Source organism: Ranitomeya variabilis, chromosome 5, assembly GCF_051348905.1.
Source record: "Ranitomeya variabilis isolate aRanVar5 chromosome 5, aRanVar5.hap1, whole genome shotgun sequence".
Lineage (NCBI taxonomy): Eukaryota > Metazoa > Chordata > Amphibia > Anura > Dendrobatidae > Ranitomeya > Ranitomeya variabilis.
In genome coordinates this window covers 687,153,898-687,166,292 of record NC_135236.1, presented here as the reverse complement: position 1 = coordinate 687,166,292, position 12,395 = coordinate 687,153,898, and the positions used below count along the sequence as shown (strand labels likewise).

At 50.9% G+C, this 12,395-nt stretch overlaps 1 protein-coding gene across 3 annotated transcripts in view; it reads left to right on the top strand.

The window, feature by feature from the left end:
- LOC143777149 (solute carrier organic anion transporter family member 1C1-like) overlaps positions 1 to 12,395 on the top strand; it is a 160,714-nt gene that overhangs the window by 43,384 nt on the left and 104,935 nt on the right. Inside the window, exon 1 of one of the 3 annotated variants that reach the window (XM_077267234.1) lies at positions 10,317 to 10,353. The exons of the other annotated variants lie outside the window; for them this stretch is intronic. The gene's annotated coding sequence lies outside the window, so the exon portion shown is untranslated. Of the gene's footprint in view, positions 1 to 10,316; positions 10,354 to 12,395 lie in introns of those variants that run through there. 3 annotated transcript variants of the gene reach the window in all.

Sequence of the window (12,395 nt, the reverse complement as noted above, 5' to 3'; positions counted from 1 at the left end):
CTTGCCAATGTATGTGAGAGGGTTGTTTTATTGAAGAAAGGTATTTACGACCAGCATTTCCTGCCGCGTAAGCTCTTGTCCAGCTATCACTGGACTAGAAGCTTCTAGAATCATGAAAGTCCTTTGTTCTGTTTTTGTAAGATATTAGGCAAACGATTTAAAATACGAACACCAAAATATATCGTCATAATCACACTCGGAGGATCTACGCATCACTCTAAATACGGGCGTCTAACTCCATCGGGTGAGGAAGTAGGGATTGCTCTGTAAATAATAGGACATATTTGATCTCATCGGAATGCCCGCGATAATACGAGATGAATGCTGGGTATGGTACGTTTATGACATGTTCTGGAGCGAAGTTACGGGCATCAGATATATTTAATGCACAGTGAGTAACCCTGACGAGAGAGGAGGGGTTGGAAAAACCAGCCCTTTCTGTGAGCTCACAGGCTGTAGGTTATAAAGTTGCTGGCAGGCTTCCAGGGGGGAGTCGTGAGTTTTTACCTGAAGCAACCAGACTGCGAGTGCAAATGCACTGGGATAGATGGAAAGTTCTCCTAGCCTGTTGCCTGCAATGCAATGATCTGAGAATATGTGAGTGTTACCTCTTCTTCATTTAATCCTTTTATTTTTATAATTACCTTGTACATATTGGCAATTGTCTCATTTGTAACATCTTTGTATAATTTTTATAAAAAGCACTGCCTACATTTTGTGTGGTATATTATTTCATGCCAGTCCTTTCTCCCTGCTCTAAAAACGTACCCTAAGTCTCTTGAAGGGAAATTACGCTACTGTTTTGGGTTAGCTCTGGACCCGTTTACTCGGAGCTGGTGGCAGCTTACCGTGTGCAGACTTTTGGGGTGTTGTTTCAGCGACTGCAGCTTGATAATTATTGTTCCTGCCTGCGTGGGAGTAGTTATCGCGTCGCTGCAGCGCGCCCAATAGCCAGTACATAGCAGGCAGCCTTTCTGGCGACTAATTACCCTAGGTGCAGTACCTAATCTGACCTGAGAGTAAGGGGGGTGCCAGAGAGCTGCAAGTGTTAAGTGGAACTGTAAGCGGGATATACACAAATCCCTGCAGTTCATGGTATATTGAAGAGCAGTGGGATACCTAAAATAAGCCCCTGCTGTAAACTAAGAGGTCAATAGCATTGTGTGTGTTTTTTTTATCACATTGTGGCAGTGGAGGGATAACGAGGATAAGCCCCCCTGCACATGTGATAGCCGTCTGCTGGTCTAAAGTCACCCCAATCCGTGACCTAATGGTGGCAGTGGTCAGGAATCCCTGTGGATTTTCGTGACAAACTGCGGGCCACGGCTAAGGGATCGTGACAATTGGTGACAGTCACGGTGTGAATCGTGACATATTGGTGGCAAGGCGGTGGGATATTAGAGCATTAGTGATTTGGTTTGAGCAATCATTCCTCTCACTAAAAACTTGCAGAAAGTTCTTGCGAGAACTCTGCGCAAATAAGTTTGGGAGAACGAACTCAGTGCTTATTAGTTGTGAGACAATTGTGTACTGGTGATTATCCCCTCCCTTTCTCTTCGTTTTTCTATTCTATCTTTTATTTGGCAACCATGGCTGCGAAAGGAGAAGCCTGGTACACCCAGCAGAAGAAAGACACTCTTGCTGGGATATGCATGTACCATGGCCTGAACCCCCAGAACAAGACCAAGACTCAAATGGTCGCTGAACTGGTGCAATGGGAAGCCGCTCTAGACCACTCACAGAGCCCAGAGGCCGCAGATGCCAGCACCAGCGAACATGTTGCTGCAGCAGAGGTCCAACCACTGAATACGGGCCCTACTGGCAACCAGGGGGGCGCAGACCTCCGCCTGCAGCTGGCTCTGCAACAATGCTCCGCAGATGACCTAGAGAGACGTCTGCAGCTGATCCAGCAATACCAGGAGCAAGCCGAGCGAGAGGCCCAGCGAGAGGCAGAGAGAGCCGAGCGAGAGGCCCAGCGAGCCGAGCGGGAGGCCCAGGCCCAGCGAGCCGAGCGCCAAGCCCAGCGAGAACATGAACTGGAGATGCTCCGGCAGGGGGGGACGCCTTCCACTGCCCAGAGCCGTGAGCCCAGCAGCGCTCAGACACCAAAGCCCCGGCCCGACCACTTTCCTGTTATGGAAAAGGATGGAGACTTGGACACTTTTCTGCGGGCCTTTGAGAAAGCCTGCAGGCAGTACCAGCTGCCTACACAAGAATGGGCACGATACCTGACACCAGGGCTGAGAGGCAAAGCTCTGGAGGCGTTTGCTGCCCTCCCTCAAGAACAAGATGGTGACTATGAGGCTATCAAGCAGGCCCTCATAGCCAAGTACCAGCTTACACCCGAGGTGTACCGTAAAAAGTTTCGGACCCTCCAACGTGGCCCACACGACAGTTACAGTGATGTGGTGCATGGACTGGGGACCCACTTTGACCAGTGGACCCAAGGACTGTCAGTGACCACCTTTGCACAGCTGCGAGACCTGATGATCAAAGACCAGTTCTTCCATCTTTGCCCAGCTGAGGTGCGACAGTTCGTGATGGACAGAGAACCCAAAGACGTGACGAAAGCAGCGCAGATTGCCAATGCCTATGAGGCCAACCGTAGATCGGAAGTGCGGAAGCCAGTCACCTCCAGCTGGAGAGGGGGTAAGCCGGCAAGCAACGCCAGTACCCCTGCCAGGCAACACACCAGAGGTCCTGTCCCCGTGGCCAACAGCACCAGAGCTACCACCGAACTTCGCCAGTGTTACCACTGCAGGCAGACTGGACAACTCAGTCACCGATGTCCAGCCAAGCAGAAGAACCCCTCATCCCAGGCCCCAGGGCCTAACGCAGCAGTTCTTTTGGTGGGTGGTGTGGCTGGGAGGGTGTGTGATAACGTACAGCATGTCATTGTGGGGGGTCATGTTGCTACAGGCCTCAAAGACACCGGGGCTGAACGAACCCTCATCCGACCCGAACTGGCGGCCCCTGAAGAAATCATTCCGGGGAAAACCCTAACTGTCACTGGGATTGGGGGCATCAGCTGTCCCTTACCGATGGCCCGGGTTTTTATTGATTGGGGTGCCGGGAGCGGGGTGAAGGAAGTGGGGCTGTCTGATAATTTGCCCACTGATGTTTTGTTGGGGACTGATTTGGGGAGGTTGTTTGCATACTACGTCCCTGACACCCCTCCCCAATCTGCTAATAAGGGTAACGTTAACCCTGATGATGATGATGATGATGATGATGATGGGAAATCGCATGTGTTACCTGACCATGCTTTATCTTGTAATGATGCATCTGTTAACCAGTTTTTCCCTAGGATTGATGGTGAAAATGTTGTACCTGTGCCAACTGAATCTGATAATGATGTTTCTGTGCAAGTTGATGTGTCCATAGGTACCGGAGTGCTCAGCCATGTCGCTCTGCGGAGTGACACGGCTGAGGAACCCCTAGCAGGGGCAAGTGTCGGTGCTACAAGAAATGGGGAGATACATGGGAACCGTGAGTAAGGTGATGCCATGCAATTGACCAGTGCCACGGAGGAAGGTAACTGGCCCATAAGTAGCAATGCTCCTGAGGTAATGGGGGTGGATGGGTCTGTAGAAACCCCCGGGGAGACAGCCTACGTAGCTGCTGTCACCCGCAGTCAGAGTGCCCAGAACGCAGATAACTGTCTGCCTTCCGGACCCTCCTCAGTCATCATTATGACTGAACCAGAGGTGGACCCAGAGCAGGTCCAAAAGGGTTCCCGAGGGGAAGGGACCCTGACGTCGCTTCTGGCTTCCCCTAGCCAGGAGTTTCAGGCCGCTCTGCACACAGATGCGAGCCTAGAGAGTTTGAGACAACTCGCCGGGACGTCATTCTCCGAGACTGATAAGGAGAAGGTGTTCTGGGAAGGAGGAAGGTTGTACCGAGAGACAGTACCCGGAGAATCACAAAAGGAGTGGTTGAGGGAAAGACAGCTGGTCGTCCCGCAGCAATTCCGGGGTGAGTTGTTGCGGATTGCCCATGAGATCCCGCTAGCTGGACACTTGGGGATCAGCAAAACTAAAGCCCGGCTGTCTCAACACTTCTATTGGCCTAAGATGGGGACAGATGTGTCAAACTACTGCCGCTCCTGTGTCACCTGTCAAAGAGTGGGGAAGGCGGGGCCTGCTCTTAAGGCTCCCCTGATCCCTTTGCCAGTGATAGAGGAGCCTTTCCAGAGGATTGCGGTGGACATTGTGGGCCCGCTGGCCGTCCCCAGCAGCTCTGGAAAGCAATATATTCTTACTGTGGTAGACTACGCTACCCGGTACCCAGAGGCAGTAGCTCTGTCGTCAACTAGGGCAGATAAGGTGGCGGATGCCCTGTTGGCCATCTTTTCACGTGTAGGATTTCCCAGGGAAATGCTTACTGATCAAGGGACCCAATTTATGTCTCACCTAATGGAGGCTCTCTGTAAGAAAATGCAGGTGAAGCACCTGGTAGCGAGTGCGTATCACCCACAGACCAATGGCTTGTGTGAACGCTTCAATGGTACCCTCAAACAGATGCTACGCATGCTGGTTGAGACACAAGGGCGCGACTGGGAGCGGTACCTCCCACACCTGCTATTCGCTTACCGAGAGGTTCCGCAGGCCTCGACGGGGTTCTCCCCCTTCGAGCTCCTGTAAGGCAGGCGAGTCCGGGGACCCCTTGGGTTGGTAAGAGAATCCTGGGAAGGGGAGCCGAACCCTTCTGAAGTGTCCATAGTGGAGTATGTCATGCGCTTCCGTGACAAGATGCAGACCTTGACGCAGTTGGTGCATGACAACATGACGCAGGCTCAGGCTGATCAGAAGCACTGGTACGACCAGAACGCCTGGGAGCGGACCTACCACATGGGTCAAAAGGTGTGGGTGCTGGTTCCTGTACCAACGGATAAGCTTCAGGCAGCCTGGGAGGGCCCATACGTCGTCCACCAACAGCTCAACCCGGTCACCTACGTGGTCACGCTTGACCACACTGGGGGTAGGCGAAAGGCCTTTCACGTCAACATGATGAAGGCTCATCACGAACGTGAACCTTTCGTCCTACCGGTCTGCAGCGCACCCGAAGAAGGGGAAGAAGACACCCTCCTGGACATGCTGGCCCAAGCCAAGGCCCGTGGGTCCATTGAGGACGTGGAGGTAAGCGCCTCGCTAGATGAACCACAGCGGTTGCAGTTGCAAACCACACTGGAACCCTTCCGGATCGTGTTCTCCGCCCGGCCTGGAAGGACTGAGTTAGCCGTCCACGAGGTGGACACCGGGAATCATGCCCCACTACGGCGAACACCCTATCGAATGTCTGACCAGGTGCAGCAGATTATGCGCCAGGAGATCGATGAGATGTTACAGCTGGGGGTGATTCGACGGTCAAAGAGCGCGTGGGCCTCACCTGTAGTTCTCGTGCCAAAGAAGGACCGGACCACCCGGTTCTGCGTGGACTACAGGGGGCTCAACGCCATTACAGCCTCTGACGTGCACCCAATGCCGCGCATCGAGGAGCTGCTTGAGAAGTTAGCTGGCGCAAAATACCTGACAATAATGGATCTGAGTCGCGGATACTGGCAGATTCCCCTGAGCCCCGAGGCGCAGGAGAAGTCCGCCTTTATCACACCCTTTGGACTGTACGAGTCCACGGTCATGCCCTTCAGCATGAAGAATGCCCCTGCCACTTTCCAGCGGATGGTCAATCTCCTGCTTCAGGGACTGGAGAAGTACGCCATGGCGTACTTAGATGACATTGCCATCTTCAGTCCTTCCTGGGATGAACACCTGCAGCATCTCGAGGAGGTGCTCAGGCGAATTCACCAAGCAGGCCTGACTATCAAGCCGGGAAAGTGCCAGATGGGCATGAGGGAGGTCCACTACCTTGGGCACCGGGTAGGCGGAGGCACCCTGAAACCGGAGCCTGACAAAGTGGGCGTGATCGTGAACTGGCCCACTCCTGGGACCAAGAAACAGGTGATGTCCTTCCTGGGCACTGCAGGGTACTATAGGCGCTTTGTGCAGCACTATAGTAGCCTGGCAAAACCTTTGACGGACCTCACCAGCAAGAAACTACCCCACATCGTCAACTGGACAGATGGCTGTGAGGGGGCCTTCCAGGCGTTGAAAACAGCACTGTGCAACGCCCCGGTGTTGAAAGCAGTCGACAGCAGTCGACCGTTCTTGGTACAGACCGACGCCAGCGAGTTTGGCCTTGGTGCTGTGCTCAGCCAGGTTGACTCGGAGGACCAAGAGCACCCCGTGTTGTACCTGAGCCGGAAACTTTTGCCGAGGGAAGTGGCCACCATCGAGAAGGAGTGCCTGGCCATAGTCTGGGCCCTGCAGCGCTTGCAGCCCTACTTGTATGGTCGCACCTTCACAGTGGTGACCGACCACAACCCTCTGCGCTGGCTAAGCACCATGTGTGGAACCAACGGTAGGTTGCTACGCTGGAGCCTTGCCCTTCAGCAATTTGACTTCACCATTGAACACAAAGCGGGCAGGGAGCATGGGAATGCAGATGGACTCTCCCGCCAGGGTGAACCCACGGAGGTGAGCATGGAGGCATACCGAGAGGTTCTGCCGCCGTAGCGCACGCCAAAAGGGGGAGGTGTCACGATATGGTATGAAATATCATAAGTTTAGTTTCTCTTGTCAGCCCAGGATGTGGGCTAAGAAACCCCCCTTCTCTTTTACTTCAGAGTTGAGCTTGCCTTGCCAATGTATGTGAGAGGGGAGTTTTATTGAAGAAAGGTATTTACGACCGGCATTTCCTGCCGCGTAAGCTCTTGTCCAGCTATCACTGGACTAGAAGCTTCTAGAATCATGAAAGTCCTTTGTTCTGTTTTTGTAAGATATTAGGCAAACGATTTAAAATACGAACACCAAAATATATCATCATAATCACACTCGGAGGATCTACGCATCACTCTAAATACGGGCGTCTAACTCCATCGGGTGAGGAAGTAGGGATTGCTCTGTAAATAATAGGACATATTTGATCTCATCGGAATGCCCGCGATAATACGAGATGAAGGCTGGGTATGGTACGTTTATGACATGTTCTGGAGCGAAGTTACGGGCATCAGATATATTTAATGCACAGTGAGTAACCCTGACGAGAGAGGAGGGGTTGGAAAAACCAGCCCTTTCTGTGAGGTCACAGGCTGTAGGTTATAAAGTTGCTGGCAGGCTTCCAGGGGGGGTCGTGAGTTTTTACCTGAAGCAACCAGACTGCAAATGCACTGGGATAGATGGAAAGTTCTCCTAGCCTGTTGCCTGCAATGCAATGATCTGAGAATATATGAGTGTTACCTTTTCTTCATTTAATCCTTTTATTTTTATAATTACCTTGTACATATTGGCAATTGTCTCATTTGTAACATCTTTGTATAATTTTTATAAAAAGCACTGCCTACATTTTGTGTGGTATATTATTTCATGCCAGTCCTTTCTCCCTGCTCTAAAAACGTACCCTAAGTCTCTTGAAGGGAAATTACGCTACTGTTTTGGGTTAGCTCCGGACCCGTTTACTCGGAGCTGGTGGCAGCTTACCGTGTGTAGACTTTTGGGGTGTTGTTTCAGCGACTGCAGCTTGATAATTATTGTTCCTGCCTGCGTGGGAGTAGTTATCGCGTCGCTGCAGCGCGCCCAATAGCCAGTACATAGCAGGCAGCCTTTCTGGCGACTAATTACCCTAGGTGCAGTACCTAATCTGACCTGAGAGTAAGGGGGGCGCCAGAGAGCTGCAAGTGTTAAGTGGAACTGTAAGCGGGATACACAAATCCCTGCAGTTCATGGTATATTGAAGAGCAGTGGGATACCTAAAATAAGCCCCTGCTGTAAACTAAGAGGTCAATAGCATTGTGTGTGTTTTTTTATCACATTGTGGCAGTAGAGGGATAACGAAGATAAGCCCCCCTGCACATGTGATAGCCGTCTGCTGGTCTAAAGTCACCCCAATCCGTGACCTAATGGTGGCAGTGGTCAGGAATCCCTGTGGATTTTCGTGACAAACTGCGGGCCACGGCTAAGGGATCGTGACAATTGGTGACAGTCACGGTGTGAATCCTGACAGGAGTCTAGCTGTGTGTAATTAAACTTGATTTGGAAAGGCGCACACCTGTCTATATAAGACCTCACAGCTCACAGTGCATGTCAGACCAAAGGAGAATCATGAGGTCAAAGGAACTGGCCAAGGGGCTCAGAGACAGAATTGTGGCAAGGCACAGATCTGGCCAAGGTTACAACAGAATGTCTGCAGGACTCAAGGTTCCTATTCCTAAGAGCACAGTGTCCTCCATAATCCTTACATGGAAGAAGTTTGGGACCACCAGAAGTCTTCCTAGACCTGGCCGTCCAGCCAAACTGAGCAATCGTGGGAGAAGAGCCTTGGTGAGAGAGGAAAAGAAGAATGCCAAGATCACTGTGTTAGGGGTCGAATTCCCGCCTCTGCACTGGGGGAATCTCAGGCCATCTCCTCTGCGGTTTCACATTCTTCTTCAGCCGCAGTGGAGCCTGCTCAGCGGAGACATCGGTCCCAGCATCTGGCTCAGTCTGATACTGTGCGGATGGTTACTGCTGCTTTTCCAGGATCAGCCATTGTAGCCAGTACTGGTCAGTGGCGAGCAGACGTCTCTGGGACTAAGTCTTGCTTTTTCCCTTCTGAGCATGCCCAAGGTAAGACCTCTCATTGGAGGTCAGGGGTCACATGCTCAGGTACTGCTGCAGCTCCCATTGTTCCTCTAGGAAGGTCCTGAAGCTGCTGCAGCTATAAAAGGTTCGCCTGGCCGCACGGCCATGCGCTAGTATCACTTCATGTTATGAGCTTGCTATTTGTGGTCGCACCTGTATGTGGATAGGGTTTGGCTGAAATAAGCCCCTAGAATACCGGCACCTCCGGTGAGGAGCTTATATGTATGTATTCAGGGCTGGCTCCTAGCCTCTAGAATTCTGATTCCACCGGAGAGGAGTGTTTGTGCGCTTCTCTGTGTGCGTGACCACTGACTGCCATCAGCTCAGCAGTTTTCCTCTGTGACGCTAACAGGGCACAACCTGTTCTTTGCAGTGCGACTCAGTGAAGTAACTGAGTTTACTTATACCGCCATATAGTGCCGCCATCTTCTAGCAGCAGATTCTCTCCTGCATGGTGGACCCCGGGCTGCGAACGCACCAATTATAACATCTATATTAACTTGGTGCGTTCCGCCAGTCCTTACACACTGTGGCTGAGCTCCAGAGATGCAGTAGGGAGAGGGGAGAAAGTTCCACAAAGTCAACTATCACTGCAGCACTCCACCAGTCGGGCCTTTATGGCTGAGTGGCCTGACGGAAGACTCTCAGTGCAAGACATATGAAAGGTCCCATAGAGTTTACTAAAAAACACATGAAGGACTCCCAGACTATGAGAAATAAGATTCTCTGGTCTGATGAGATGAAGATAGACCTTTATGGTAATAATTCTAAGCGGTATGTGTGGAGAAAACCAGGCACTGCTCATCACCTGCCCAATACAATCCCCAACAGTAAAGCATGGTGGAGGCAGCATCATGCTATGAGGATGTTTTTCAGCTGCAGGGACAGGACGACTAGTTGTCATTGAAGGAAACATGAATGTGGCCAAGTACAGAGAGATCCTGGACGAAAACCTCTTCCAGAGTGCTCTGGACCTCAGACTTGGCCGAAGGTTCACCTTCCAACAAGACAATGACCCTAAGCACACAGCTAAAATAACAAAGGAGCAGCTTCAGAACAACTCTGTGACCATTCTTGACTGGCCCAGCCAGAGCCCTGACCTAAACCCAATGGAGCATCTCTGGAGAGACCTGAAAATGGCTGTCCATCAACGTTCACCATCCAACCTGACAGAACTGGAGAGGATCTGCAAGGAAGAATGGCCGAGGATCCCCAAATCCAGGGGTGAAAAACTTGTATAATTCCCAAGAAGACTCATGGCTGTACGAGCTCAAAAGGTGCTTCTACCCAATACTGAGCAAAGGGGCTGAAGACTTAGGACCATGGGAGAGTTCAGTTTTTCTTTTTTAATAAATTTGCAAAAATTTCTACATTTCTGTTTTTTGGGGGTGCAGAGTGTACATTAATGAGGAAAAATATGAACTTTTCTGAATTTACCAAATGGCTGTAATGAAACAAAGAGTGAAAAATTTACAGGGGTCTGAATACTTTCTGTACCCACTGTACGTCATCACCCCTGTACATGTCAGTGACAATTAGAAGAATGTGAAGTTTGGATGGATCCCTGAGTAGTGGGGCTCGGGGCAGGACGAGTTAATCATTGCTATACCTGATTACAACAGCTGTGGGGCAGCTCATCCTGGAGTAGACCCTGCATGGAGCCAGCACAGCAGCACAGGTAAGGCATTTCCCTTACTTATATTACTGGAGACATTTGGAACCTCTATAACCTGGGGGTTTCAGGGGTGGCCCACAGAGGTGGAGGGCACCGGCCTATTATAAGCTTTGCCCTGACCTTAGAAGATGATGACCAGCATGGCTTACAATTATTGGGCGGATGTTTTGGGTGGGCTTTATAGTGAGGGGCCCAGTACTGTTCCAGCAAGTTTTAGCAGGGCCACTCCAGTATGGGGACACAGGGGGAGAAATTATAATGGCACACCTAAGAGCAGGAGAGTAGTGGGCGCTCCGGAGCCTGTAGGTCTACTCTGCACAATCCGAGAAGTCCTACACTCACAGAAGGTGTAAGCCTAGATCTTCATTATATCACATTGATCCACCTGAACAATTCAGCCTGAGCTTCCCACTCAGTGTCTCTACTCTGTAGATCTACTCTGCACAATCCGAGAAGTCCTACACTCACGGAAGGTGTAAGCCTAGATCTTCATTATATCACATTGATCCACCTGAATAGTTCTGCCCGAGCTCCCCACCCAGTGAATCTACTCTGTAGATCTACTCTGCACAATCCGAGAAGTCCTACACTCACGGAAGGTGTAAGCCTAGATCTTCATTATATCACAGTGATCCACCTGAACAGTTCAGCCCAAGCTTCGCTCCGCAGTATCTCTACTCTGTAGGGCTATTCAAACTATGGAGAAAGGAAATTTGTGCACGTTTTACTTAACTGATTTATGTCCACCTCTCCACCTTTATTCCACACAGACCAAAGTCTACGTTCACATTTGCGGTCTGCGCCGCAGCGTCGCCGCATGCGTCATGCGCCCCTATATTTAACATGGGGGCGCATGGACATGCGCCGCACTTGCGTTTTGCGCCGCATGCGTCCCTGCGGCGCCCGCGTCCGGGCGCAGAGGACGCAGCAAGTTGCATTTTTGCTGCGTCCAAAATCAATCAAAAAAAGGACGCATGCGGCGCAAAACGCAGCGTTGTGCATGCGTTTTGCTGCGTTTTTGTTTGCGTTGTGCGTTGCGGCGCCGACGCTGCGGCACACAACGCAAATGTGAACGTAGCCTTACCTCTACTTTTGGGCTACGCTTTTATTGCCACAGAATCGCTCCCTGCCAGTTTATCACCACAGCTCTCTTTCTTCTGGATTATCAGATACTCACAAAAGCTACAGAGGAATGCACACAGTGAGATAAACTGCAGCTGATACAGGGTAAATAGGGGAACAGAGGAATTTTAGAGGAAAGGCCTCATACAAATGATGTGGACTAGAAAGATAGTAGCTTCAGAAGATAACGCTCTATCTCCCAATCTTACATTTCACCCAAAGAATATTCAGTATGGTACAAAATGTCTATTTTCAAGGATTCCTCAACCCTAGCGCTTCACCCTGAAATGTGTCCTCAGGCCTAGGGATGTGTCCTCAATCATCTAACTTCACCCATGGATATGTCCTCAGTGCTCACAAGTCACCCAGGGATGTGACTTCAGTCCCAGTGCTTCACCCCAGGATATGTCATTAGACCTCACGATTCACCATGAGATATGTCCCCAGTCGTTATGCTTTATCCTGGGATGTGTCCTCAGGCTGAGAACTTCACCATGGGATGTGTCCTCAGTCCTTACACTTTAGCCATGGATATGTTCTCACACTTCCCTCCCCCTGCATGTGTCCGCAGTCCTATTGCTTCACCCCAGTATATGTCCTCAGTCTCAGTGCTTCATCACTGGATGTATCCTCAGTTCTTAGCTTCATCTAAGGCTACTTTCACATTTCCGTCGGTAGTCGCCCGTCACAAAGCGTTGGCGCGACGTACCGACGGAAGATTGTTCTTTCACATTTCCGTCTGTATTCAGGGTGAGGAAAGAGAGTGAGTGCGAGATTTCCTGCTGGGCATGCGCAGTCTGAAACACTGGATACAACGTACAGAAAAACGTTCCCTTGAACGTTTTTTGCAAAAGACGGGCCGTCACATTCCACAGGATCCAGTGCACGGTGGACGAAACGTGTGTCCATCCGTCGCAATACGT